Here is a 12,743-nt window from a genome sequence, read left to right as displayed (position 1 = left end):
CGTGATCCGTTTTGAACTAGCGACGAGCCCTGTCACCGATCGCTGTGAAAGTTACGAGGCGTCAAGAGCCGGCCGATAATCTATGACGGGGTTACGCTAACTCCAGCGATTTATCTACGGCCGACTGTCGATCCGCGCGAACGTAAAACCGTAATCTATGGGTCGACTGACTCTGGGAAACGTCAGATAAAGCGGAACGTCATAGCGCCGCCGAGGGAGAACGCGTCTCGTAAAATCGTCACTCGAGTCATCCCTGAAGTCAGCGGGACATTGCTGTCGTCCGGTGAAGAGACGTTTCACGGCCAATATCGTCGAGTGCGAGAAACATCCATGAGGGAACTCTTTGCACTTTCCGTGAAATATAAGTGCAGCGTCAAGAAAGCACTGAACATAAAATCGCAGGCATGTTTGCAATCGCATCTTCGAGATATTAATATTTGATATTTATTTTATAAAGATTCATCTCGATTCGCAGTTGAGTTCGATTCCGTGGTCTAGAATTTCGTGCGAAACGCACGGGCACAAGCACTACGTCCTATTTCCTATAAATATATCGTAGATATTATCGAACAGGAAATGCGATAGCATCATTGGCTTGAGTTGATCGTTCTTACGTTCGCCGATTACAAAATTCGGTCAGAGTTCTAAAACCGAGACGCTATTTCGAATCTCGGTCTGGCTTTAAGCCTCTCAAATGTTCGCCAGTCTCAATGCTCAATCTGATTTTTCACGGAAAATTTCCCGTCACACGAGTTTCTCCGCGTCTGCTCCCGTAAAGGCTCTCACGTAATAACAACGGCGCCTGATTAAAAAAAGAGACTCACCTACGCGCGAACACGGCGATTGAAGGCGCCGGTCGCCCCCGGAGCTTTATTGTCCACGGCATCGTGGCAGACGGCAACGACGGGGCACGGTTAACAACAACGTTATGTATTATTAGCTGCTCGTGCATTGATTTACTTTGGACTGTCAGCGCGGAGACAGGCCGCCGGTAATGCATCACCAGCGCGGCGAGCGCGCCGAGCGTATCGGTTCGGATGCAAATACCGGGTGACGTGTGACATATTCAATCAGAGCCGGTTCACGCTCGCCGTGCCCCCGTATTAACGTATTCGCCATTCGATACGGACTCTTTCTCTCTGTCTTTCTTTCAGAGCACCGCGCTGATAAGCCGCGCGGCAGCCTCCGAAGCCCATTACGGACCACTCGCGCAGGGTATATATGTTAATGCTCGTCAGTATTTGTAGCGTGACATACTATTGTAACGCGCTCGTAAAGTGGATGCAAATACAAGGTGTTGCTAAATGCCCCCGATCGTGCTCGCAAGAACCTGCGCTAGGCAGGATTCCAACACGGTGTTCGTATAATGTGTGAAAAACGCCACGGGTTCCTGCTGCTGTCGCTGGCGGCGGTTGTGCAAGACGGGACGCATTAGGCTGACAGGCGGAGACGGATTACGTAACGATCTTCGAGATCTGCCCGTCCCGTGCGTCTGCCGAGCCGCGATCTAGAAAGGCCCGCGAAAATTCGCACTCGCGCGAGACACAGGCTCTCGCGTGCCAGCTTCGGGCACACACGAAGAGATGGAGAATCGGTTGCAACCGTGTGTTGCAGTCTTGCAGAGCCGACGAGGCTGCGATTTGTGTGTCGCCAATACGAGTTCCCGCGTATACCCGCCCACAACCATTTCTCCGCGCGACGGTAGGCCGCGGTTCGATACGATCTACGAGTCAATTCATAGGCCGTTCCTGTCGGCGGGCGACATGCACCTAGAGAACCCGCTGCGCCCCGCGCGCCCTGAATAAGCGTCGCTGAACCGACGTTTATTTATGTGACTCGAGGGGTTGCGCGAGATAAGACAGATCCCGTCGTCGAATCGTTTTCATCGCGGAACACCGTCGAAAACACCATGGGGTTCCGAGTACTGTCTAGAGACTGTTGAAAGACGCTACAACGGTCTACCTGTCAATCGGGTTTATAACATATCACTAGCGTTGCAAGACGTAATCTTTTACCATTTCACGCGCATGTGATGTGATCTAGATTTAGGTACTGTGAAATCTTTCTCGAGAACTTATGAAACACTATAGTCTTTTTTTGTAGAATTCTAATATAGCTGCTGGATTCTAGAAATAGCTGAAAATGTGTGTTTACTTTGTAATCATATCAGCTTTAGGCAGAAATAAAAATTAAGCAATATGTTCCTGGAGTGGTCAGAATCTCGAAACGTAAGCTGCGCGGGGAGAGGTATAATGCATCAGGCGCGATGGTGGCGAGAAGGTGAATGAGAATAAACGAAGTAAGAAACATTTAGAAGGAGCGGCCCTTTTACATTGAAACCCACTCTCCGCATTTATCATCGCCGTGGCCGCTTTAATCCCTTGATTAAGCCTGAACGCGCGCGATGAAACTGGATTGCCAAGGTGCATTTACTGGAATCTCCGCGTTCTCGCCGATTTAATCTGCGTTGCGTACGTCCATCGCGATGTAAAGCGAGAAGCACTCGACAATCGGGGGAAAAAGGCACGATGAAATTAATCACTTGTCAGATTATCGCGAGCTGCGGGAGAACGACGAACGGTTTCGCGAGAGTTACGTAACGCCTCTTGAGTCGTTCGTGATGAAAAAAGAAGAGAAGAAAGAAGAAAGATTACGCGATGACGTTTATTCGAGTGCCGTTCTCTCCTGACAAATTAACCGTACGATGGATTTCGTGATGTATTCCTGCGTTAACAGTTTTGTCACTATGTTATGAGGCATCATTCCATGCTCAACGCCCCAGTGTGGTATATGTAACGACTATAATTAATATTTCGTTTAATTATACCGCTCGCGTCCTCGTGTGCGCAATTACTCACTAAAGAATTCTCGTTTTGGCGCTACGGAACAGGTTCACGGGTACGGCGTTTCACTTACGGTAATTGCGAATAATAATAAATAATACGGTGGTGAGTTACTATTATGCGGTGTATAAGCGGTTTTCGTCGTAACGCGCGGACGCGATGGTACGTAATGATACGGTAAAAACTTAACGATAGTCCGTGCGCGCGATAAGATTGCCATGATAGCTGATCCTTGCGAAATCACGCGCGCGCTACGATAGACTTAAAGTTCCTATCGTCCCTCTTCTGTCGCGTAACCCCGCGAACTTTTTAACTGGCCGTCGAACGAAAGGTCTCCGTTGTACGGCAAAAGTAATGTCAGAAGATAGGCATTATGGTAATTGTATAGAGGAAAAGTGAAGGATGGCGCCGCGTCGCTCATTATCGTTCCTCGTCAAGCGATTATTTGCATATGCTTGACGTGATTATCTTCTGTCGGCCGGCCCTACGCATAATATTCAATCCTCATTTATTTTAGATTTATTTTCATTTCTTGCATTCAGCATTTAATAGGCAGTTCTCTTTCACTTTGGCATTATGGACTCAAAATGGGCGCATCAAAGCAGCATCGACTCGTCCGATTGAAAGAGAAGCGTCAATAATCCCTTTGGAATGAAATCGCAGGCGCGACAGTTCTCTTTTTTCCTTCTTTTAACCGTATGTGAAAATAATGTATATTCCTGAAAATATAATACATCGCCGTGATAAAAAGGCGTGAAATCAATCGGAGCACGGGAAGACACGCAGAAATAATGCGGGTGCCGTTCTCTCGCTAATGCGCGCACCGTCTCGTAGAGATCCTGATGTACCGGCGCGATTTATCACTGTAAAACGGCCCGATGGGTGTTAGCTGTCAGGTCGCTCGACCGCCGATTTGTCAACCGGTGGCTGGCTATACCGTGCGAGTCTTTGACTAACTTTGTCGTGCGAATTGCGGCCAGTCGATCCCGGTAGCGATGGCATCTCGGCGGCATTCGCACTAATGCGACCGTCAGAATGACACGCTCGAGAGTGCATAAAAGCGCAGATCGTATATCAAAGAGGACCTCCCTCCTTCCCACTGTCTGTCTCGATCCTTTATAGCTCGTGCCGATCTCACTTTCGCTCGAAGGGATTACGTCCGCCAGTTCTTTTCACATAGCACGATGAAGATTAATATTTATTTGCAACATCCGAAAAAATGCGCGGTATGATTACGTGTTACACGGATTATGGTTGAATAAATTTCAATTAAGTCTGCGTGTAATAATATTGCCCGGATAAGAATCAAGTTTCTCCTCAAGTCGATCGAAATAACGCAAATAACACGGCGGGTTACGCGCGTGCGGAATGATTCTCTCTCTCTCGTTCTCTCCGAGCGAAGATTTAGAAGCAGATCTTAATCGATTCCGGTGGAAGACGTGCACGTTAACCAGTCGCTTCCACCCGACGAGGCATTCCGCGAGTCTTTTACAGTCGAGATTCAATTACTCCGGTCCGAGTGCGTGTGGTCTGCCGACCAAAGGAATCTACCGTGAAAATGTTATCAGACCACTTAGATTATGATAACGCGCGCGGACGATCGCTTCGTAATATTCATCGGCTCGGTACCACCCGTTACGAGTATTTTGCGAAACGCAGCAGAACTCTATCAGCGCCGGTTGCGCCCGAGTCTCAGTTATAATTCACGCGACCTGGTATTAACTCTTCATCGTTCTGCTTCGGACTGATCATATTTCATCCGCGCGATAAATCAGCATCCATATTTTTAAGTCGAGTTATTACGTCCAGCGGTCTCACGTCCCTAAGGAACAACGCGTCACATTATATATGTAGATGCCACTGATCACAAGTACGTGCGAGATACTCGATACGTAACGAGGCGCGATAATTGGCCGCGTGACGTCTCCCTAATTTACGAACTGTCGCGATACTCGGCTGCGCGTAGTAATAAAACGCCGTTTACATTTCGGAAGTTGCTCCTCTATGCGTGGTCGTCGTCGCGTCGAACAGCAAATTACGATCTTTACGGTAAATCCGAACGAGCGGCCTTTACACTGCTGCCGACTGGTTGGTATGCCATCGACGTGGCCTCTCGCGAATTCGCAGTCCCTTTACCGCGTAATGATGTTACGGCATCCTCGTGTTTTCACCCCGCTTTATGCATTTATGCGCACAGTCGACGAGGAGGAGGACGCGAGAGGGAGAAAAAAAACGACAAGAGGCGGAGGTGAGAGGCGCACCTCGGGCACGGGCGGGTAGGGATAATGAGAGGGCGGCCGAGGATGCCGGTTTAATCATCTCGCGAAACACCTAACGGCTGTTACTCACGACGTCGTTGACCACGATCGCCGCGGGGGAAGCAGCATCCCCAGCATGAATCGGCTCAATGTAAGGAATGTCCCCTGGCATGAATCAACCGGATCGCAGGTCACTTACTTGCCCGATCTCGCACGCAGCTTTTTCTGAGCGACACCGAGCGAGATCGGCAGCTCCGAGCGACTTCGCGTGTAACCGACAGCGCGTGTAATCCTACGACGACGAGCCATCGAATTACGTAACGCGAGGAAATATAATATAATAGACGAAACGTTGCGCTACAGAGAGGCCAGCTGAGACATTCCAGACGCAGGATGTTATCGCGATATTTCGCTGACCGCTTAGCTGTTCGCACGTGCGACTAGGGTAACACGCGACTGAAGTGGCAGACGTTTGCGATTCGCGTTCGGAGAGTCGGTTCCGATCTCACGATCCTTAATGCCTGGCGATTACATTACTAAAGAGGCGGATCTCTGGACGAGTGCACTTCGTGCGCGCACACAATGATGCACGCGAGGACAACACGTGCTCAATCCCATTCATAAAGCCGGCGCCGTGTGTTCAACGTAATTACTGGGATTACTTGACATATGTACGATCATACGATCATTTGACACGTCGGTTATCGATCGGTATCGAAGTCGGCGCCGCCTTCTCGTTACTCCATTAAAAATGTAATGGTCGTGCAATGATCACCATCCGATCACCGTCTGGTCTCGCTCGCTGCCTTGAACGGATATCAGAGTTTCGGGATCTCAGAGTTTCGAGACGTTTGGCTTTCGGGATCTCAGGCTCCCTCGGAAGCCGCGATTAGGCGCGGGTCGAATTAGGCGCATGAAAGGAGCGCGACCTCGCGTGCTCGCGCGCGCGGCGGCACGGTAAATTACCGAACGACAAGCGGACGAGATGGGATCTGACACAACATTTTTACGCTCGTCCAACGGCGCGTACAAACCTCTCCCCCATTACTTATTCGTAATGGGATTAAGGGCACTGCGCACGCACTGATGCAATCCGCTCCGCTTCGGATCGCTCTCGCGCGAGCGCGTGTCCGCAAAGAGGAGTGATAAAACAGCGTCGCCGAGTGTTGCACCGCGTGTCGCTTTACGGGGCGTTAGGCCATGAAATTGTAATTTAATTGCTTCTCCCGCGAGTCGTCCCCGTGGCAACGACTGCCGTCCAGTCGGCCGGTCGGCGCAATTTGCATCCGAAATTAAAAATCTTTCTCTCTCTTCCTCACGAAGACATAGAGACCGCGCCGACTATCGTAGCGCGAATCAAGCCGCGCGAATCGAGCGCGATAAGTTCTGCACGCTCGGGCGGTCGCTCGTTGATTATGCATGAGTTCTTATTATGGCCTGGTTCGGCACGGCGGTCAATCAAACAATGTACGAAACACGCTCACCTAATTACGCCACCGCGTGTGGCCGCTCAAAGGACGTCGCGATCCGCCGCGCGCTAACGAGTCGGATGACATCGATCGGCGCGCATCGACGCGAAAAATCGACGATTTTCGTTTAAACGGTATTTCGCCTGTAGTTGGTGCCGCGAATCGCGCGATTATTAGCCCAGAAGAATATTAATATCCGTATCTTCTTTCTTCCATGGCCAATTAAAGAGCTTGATTTACGCCACGCCGGGTCACCGGAGCTCCGAATGAATTAATTATCGCGGTGGATTATTATTCCGCTCATAAACGCGACCAATTAAGAAGCCGCGCTTGTTGCACCTTGCACCGCTTTTACGACTGCGCGCAAAAAGGTACGCGCGGGGAATGTGTTTACAATATTTATTGCGCAAGTGGTATACCTTAAGTAACTCGATTACAGTCACATCTACATAGTCGGTTAAGAGCGCTCGAGCCAGCTTGTAAATCTTGGGCATCGCGGGTAAACGGTTTCCTACTCTCATTAAAATACCGAGGGTCTCATCTCTCTCGCAGGTGTACGCGAGTCACGCAGTATCATATGACAGTATCGAATCTCCGAAAATTAGCCGAATTAATAAAGCCACGCTGATAAGTATGTGAGAACGTTAATGAATCGTTTGTTAACACAGATAGACTCTAGGATCTCCGCCGGTATGATAATGAGAGACGAGCGATAGCGAACGAGATAAGGCTCAACTGCCAAAGCTGTCTCTGGCCTTTCATCGAATGACTTTATTACGGATCATAATTTATTGGTTATCGATCTGTCACGCGCCTGGACCGTACCTACAAGATAAACACGTTAAAGTGCCGTCCGCCGTGCAACGCGCGCGGATTCATCATTCTGCACGCCTTTCCCGCCCTTCTGTCCATCTCCGCCTCTCACCGTTTTACACGCAATCTATCTTCTATGGACCACGGGGTTCGCCGCGGTGGCTGTCACTCCGCCACTGACATCGAGATCTCGACTCGATTGCGTTTCCTGCCGTGAGATTCGACACGATAACGACGCGGGGTGCGCCGTTTCGCCCACAGAGCGCCAGCCGAGATTTGCATAAGCATTAATCACGTTTCCTTCGTTGCGTTGCGATACGCGTTCGACAACGGCGAGAAAGATCGTCATCAGATCGCGTGATCCGCGAAAACTGGATAATCCAGATAATCGGCTGGTTAATAACGCGAAACAGTCGTATTATTAGCGGGATTACCATTTCAAATGCACCGTTGTTGTTGACGCTGCTCGATCAGTCGATATCCCGATTGTCATTCAAATCGAAAACGTTTCATTAAGGTTGGACCGCACAGCGCGACGTCTGCATATCCCCGATAACAACCCCGTGAGAATCGGTGGGTCCCACTACGAAAGATCGGTCGGATACGCGGGGAACGGCGGACGATCACCGACGAGGAAAGGAGAACCGAGACGACGTGACTGGTGGTGCAGACCGAGAAATGGACTTTGTTTGCCTTTGAAGTTTGCCGAGACGTTGACATCGATGCATCGACTATAGTGATGCAAATGAGACTTTTTCCCGGCTTCTGTGAGACTTCTACTCACTCGAATCGTCCGAGAATCGAAACATGCTCTCGACGACTCCACCCGTATCAAGTGTCGTACGATACTCACGGAGATCGCGACAAAATAACGTAAATAAAATCACAAAAATACCGTCGGTGCTTGGGAAAACCATCGTCATTACAAACAGCTCTTGAGCGAAAGCAGCGGTGTCCACTACAAGATGACGCAAGGAGTCGTGACGTTTACGTGCTGATACAACACGATTTTTACGATAGCTCCGGTATTCCAAACAATCCGCGAGTTCTAATGTTTATGGGCACATCTGCTGGATTTTACTATTACGCTCTTCCGGTCGCGCGCGGTTTCCGAGGGTTAACGTTAGCACTACTGTGTGTGCGTATACATTACACACGGCTATGTATATCCGCGTAACATTGCTTCGTGCGGATGCGGACGAGAAGCATGAGCCTCAAAGGAGAGAGGATTTCAACGAGAGAACCCGAAACACCCGGAGAAACCTCCGGTTTTTTCCAGAGACACCGTCATTAGGAGTGTCAATAACTTTTTGTCGGCGGAACACGTTCGAGAGATGCAGCGAATTAAAATGTTAAAGACTTGTTAATCTATTATGATTTCGCGCAATAAAAAGGCGTGCATGCACAAGTCGCGTGGATTCTCGCGTGTGCTCTCATCGGCCGCGCCTCTGAAATTAGCATAAATGCGGCCATTAAATACGGTTTCAAGGTTAACGGCACATAAAACTCGGCCACAAGCGATGCACGGCAGGTTTTCGGCTTTACGCCCGCAGAAAAAGGCCAAAGGGCGCCGCGCGCACGTGCACAAAAGGAAGTGGAAAGAATGAAATAAAGTCATCTGTGAGCGATTGACGAGTTCGCGAAACGCGTTCGCTGTTACTTGTTCTGAAACACAGTGTTTTCCCTTAATTTAGTTCATCGATTGTTATTGAATTAAATGAGCGTTCTAGAAAAACAATCTATATAATGCAAATCCGTGGCCATTAAATGGTTCGTAAATTTGTATTCTCAAATCGAGAGACTTGTATGGTTAATTAAATTACACAAATCAAAATAAATTTCGATTTCGACGAAGATAAAAACATGGAAATCGATCTCGATCGCACTTTGAGCGCCCGATAATCACGAAAGAGCCCGGAGCGAGGCAGCACGGTGAAATATTTTCGATCGCGCCATTAATGATTCCGTATTTACTCAATCAAATCGTTTATTCGCGACGAATTAATAAAACATGAACACGATTGCGGTGCCGCGCGGAAAATGATCGGTCTCCCAAAAGCGGCAGAAAAACCGAGCTCGGTCTCTCGCTCGGTCACGCGCCATTAAGTCGCGTGCTCATTCGCGCATTAGCGCAAAACGTCAAAAAATGAAAAAGAGAGAATAAATAAAAAGGAAAGAAAAATGCATTTACACGAGTGTAAATATGTCACTGTGCGGTCGCCCGCGAGACCGTTCTCGCTCGCGGTTCGCGGTTCGAAGATTTACGCAGCTGGCGCTAAATCAAGGAGAGAGTGAGAGAAAGAGAGAGAAAGAGACCGTACTGCTGCTCCCATCTCTACGACGAGGTGTCGCGGTTGAGACACCAGACGCGCCATGTGCACCGACTGCACTCGACGTTATGGAGGCGCGAATGAATCACACAGTCGCGATAAAACAACGGCCGTTAATTGTCCGACAAGGCACTTTGTGTCCGCGAAACGCTCAAGATTGCATTATGATATCATAGTGCTCGGCGACGCGCTTTTTTATATCGCCTTGCGCGCTGCGCAGCCCCGTCCACTTTACGGTATCCGCGAGACATCTTGATTTATCTCTAAGAAACGCTTAAGCGCGTTAAGTACATTTTATCATACGGCGTGATTTGTACTCGCGTCGGGTTGTAAAGTCGATTATAAACGGCGAGAAGAACGGGAATGCGTAAGAACGTTATGAAAATGCGCATTACGCAAGAGGATCCGCAATTATGCCTGGGATGCTCGCGCGCGCGCGCCTCCTTATTTACGACCCCAAAGACGCCTTAAGAGCACGCACCGAAACATATCGCGGTCGCTCCGTAACGGATCGGAGCGTGGACCCTAAAATTGATTTATTTAAGAGCAGCCGAGCGTACGCACACGCACACGCACACACACACATGCGTGCGTGCACACCGCGAGAGCGTCGTAAAACGCGCGGATGCCGCTCGAACTCGGGCGATTAGGCGCGCGCGTGAACGCGAGCGTTAAACGTTCGAGATGGAGCAGAGAGAAGATATGAAAAGAAATAAAATCTGGGAGTTTCTTTACGACGGAGGCGATTAAGCGCACCGTATTCGTCGCGATCGACGCACGTTCTTCGATCTTTGTGGTATCTCTCGATGCGACGAGTGCCACTCGACGGCGGCGGCGCGCATCGCGCGCACATCACGCGAATCTCGCAATAAAAGTGTAATAAATTTATGCAGTTTAGATGCATCGTCCGATGCGGTGACTCAATCCGCTTCTGGTTCTGCTGCGGCGCTCATTGGCGAAACGGCGATAAACTCGTCCGCGCCGCGCGTATACGTGCAGACTTATCTCTCGCGACTTTAACGCGACTTTTCCTCGGCGCGTACCGTCCTATCTGAACGCCGTGGCGTGTCGGTGCCGATTGAAAAAATGCGAATTTCACAGAGATGATCGAATCGCCGGAAATACACGAGGAGCGAAAAGATGCGCCGGTCCGATCAACGTTTGAAGGGTTGCCTCACTTTATTATTGTTATTATTATTAGAGTTGCCTCGTTTATCGCGACGTCCACATTGTGTAACGCGATTTTGATAATTGATAGAACAATGCTGCGCGCCATTGTTCCCATCGCTCATTATCACTGGACGTTGCGTCCACCTCGACGGTCGCTAGCTATACCTTCCTCTCTCTCTTCTCTCCTCATTCTACCTAGATTTTAGTGTGGCGCCGCATATATTGCATTAATGAGGGCAATCCATTTTACTTATTCACCGTGTCGCTTACTCGTGGGAGTAAGACATTAACGCGGCAGAGAGCCAGCCGTGCGACAATCGTAGGCGCCTCTTTTGCGTGGCACGCATCCACCCGCAGCGAGTACCAGATTCGTCGCCCCCGAGGAATCGCGCGTGTTGCGGATTTCATCATCGAGCGGACACCTATCCAGAATGCACAGTGAACGCACGACGTTACATCAGTACAAAATCATTCTATTGTTTCGAGATCGTACCATTTCTTTATATACATGTCGCTCGTATTGATACATGCGTCGTCCGATTCAAACAATGCGATCATAAGATTCGCGAATGAATCCTGGATTAATGAGAAAAGGAGGCGAAGCGTTCGATCTCGATCGTCGCTCGCGACCGCCAAGGCCGTCGCGCCATAGAAACACGAATTTCAGGTTTTTCGTCGAAAAAAATTCACAATTGCTTAATACATAATAAATACGGAGCATCGATTTGTCGGTGCCGCTTTAACTGACGACTGGCCCGGGAACCAGTCCCCTCGTCGGGTCTCGCTTCACCCAGTGTCCCCAGTGATACCTCAGCCGGGGCCAGTTCTCCCTGAGGGCCATTCACAAATGATATCATGAATGAGTCCCGAGCGCGTTCTGAATAAAACCTCTCGGCCGCGGAATATCTGGCGATTCGTCGCGCTTAATATCGTAGAGCCGGTTTCGAAGGCGAGTCGGCGAGACTATTTCGCGAACGGTAAAAATGAACTTCGACTTTTAAGCGACTTTTTAAATGTGAAATTTATTCAGATCGTTACCGATTATTTATCATCGACCGAAAAAGGAAAAATATGTATAATCAAATTTGTCGGCGAACCATCACGTAATGGTGTTGACACCTTACGTAATGGTTGTGCTAGCCAGAATTTAACGTTGCCGATCAAGAAAGCCAGACGAATTACCGGCGTGACTATTTTCTCGTAGGAACGTGCTGATTTACGTGATGATCTGTGAAGCACATATTTCACGAGTTACACGATAGGCACGATCGAGGAAGCTATTCTCGAGGGACACGCGGAGAACACCGCGCGTAACTTAGCGAGTGATAAGCGTTTAACGGATTTGGCGATTAGCTGACCGCGTCAGACCCGCTTTACAGCTTTCGCTGTGGGCGTTTACACCCGCTGGAGGTTGTCAAACCTCCACCTACTGGTGTTTTCTACGCATTAGACATATGCGTTGGACACTTGACCTCTACTCGCCTGAACTGAATCGGGATACGAAATTGTCGCACGATTAAATTCTGAGGTCTTTATCGCCGTGCTGCACGATCTTATGTATGTTTTATTATATATATATATATGTATGTATAATGTAAACAAGTTATAGCTATAAAATCGCGATTGGCACGCGGCGTAATCGACTCGCTTGGCTATTTCTGTGCCGATATGATAACACGCCGATATGATAACACGCCGCAATATTCCGCAAGGACTGTTTTTATTAATGATTCGTAACTTCCGCCGATTATGCGGATATACGGGAATGTATTAAAAATTACAGATATAGGCATGTGAGAAACCTATTACCTGATGCGCGAAAGAATCGCGGAAGATGTTCGACGTATTTCCATTTGACGG

The 12,743-nt window shown here is 49.1% G+C and overlaps 1 protein-coding gene across 1 annotated transcript in view; it reads left to right on the top strand.

Moving 5' to 3' along the window:
• LOC105278502 overlaps positions 1-12,743 on the top strand; it is a 67,014-nt gene that overhangs the window by 33,584 nt on the left and 20,687 nt on the right. The window lies entirely within an intron of this gene.

The sequence above is a fragment of the Ooceraea biroi genome, chromosome 1 (genome assembly GCF_003672135.1).
Source record: "Ooceraea biroi isolate clonal line C1 chromosome 1, Obir_v5.4, whole genome shotgun sequence".
Lineage (NCBI taxonomy): Eukaryota > Metazoa > Arthropoda > Insecta > Hymenoptera > Formicidae > Ooceraea > Ooceraea biroi.
This window is presented reverse-complemented; position numbering and strand designations above follow the sequence as displayed.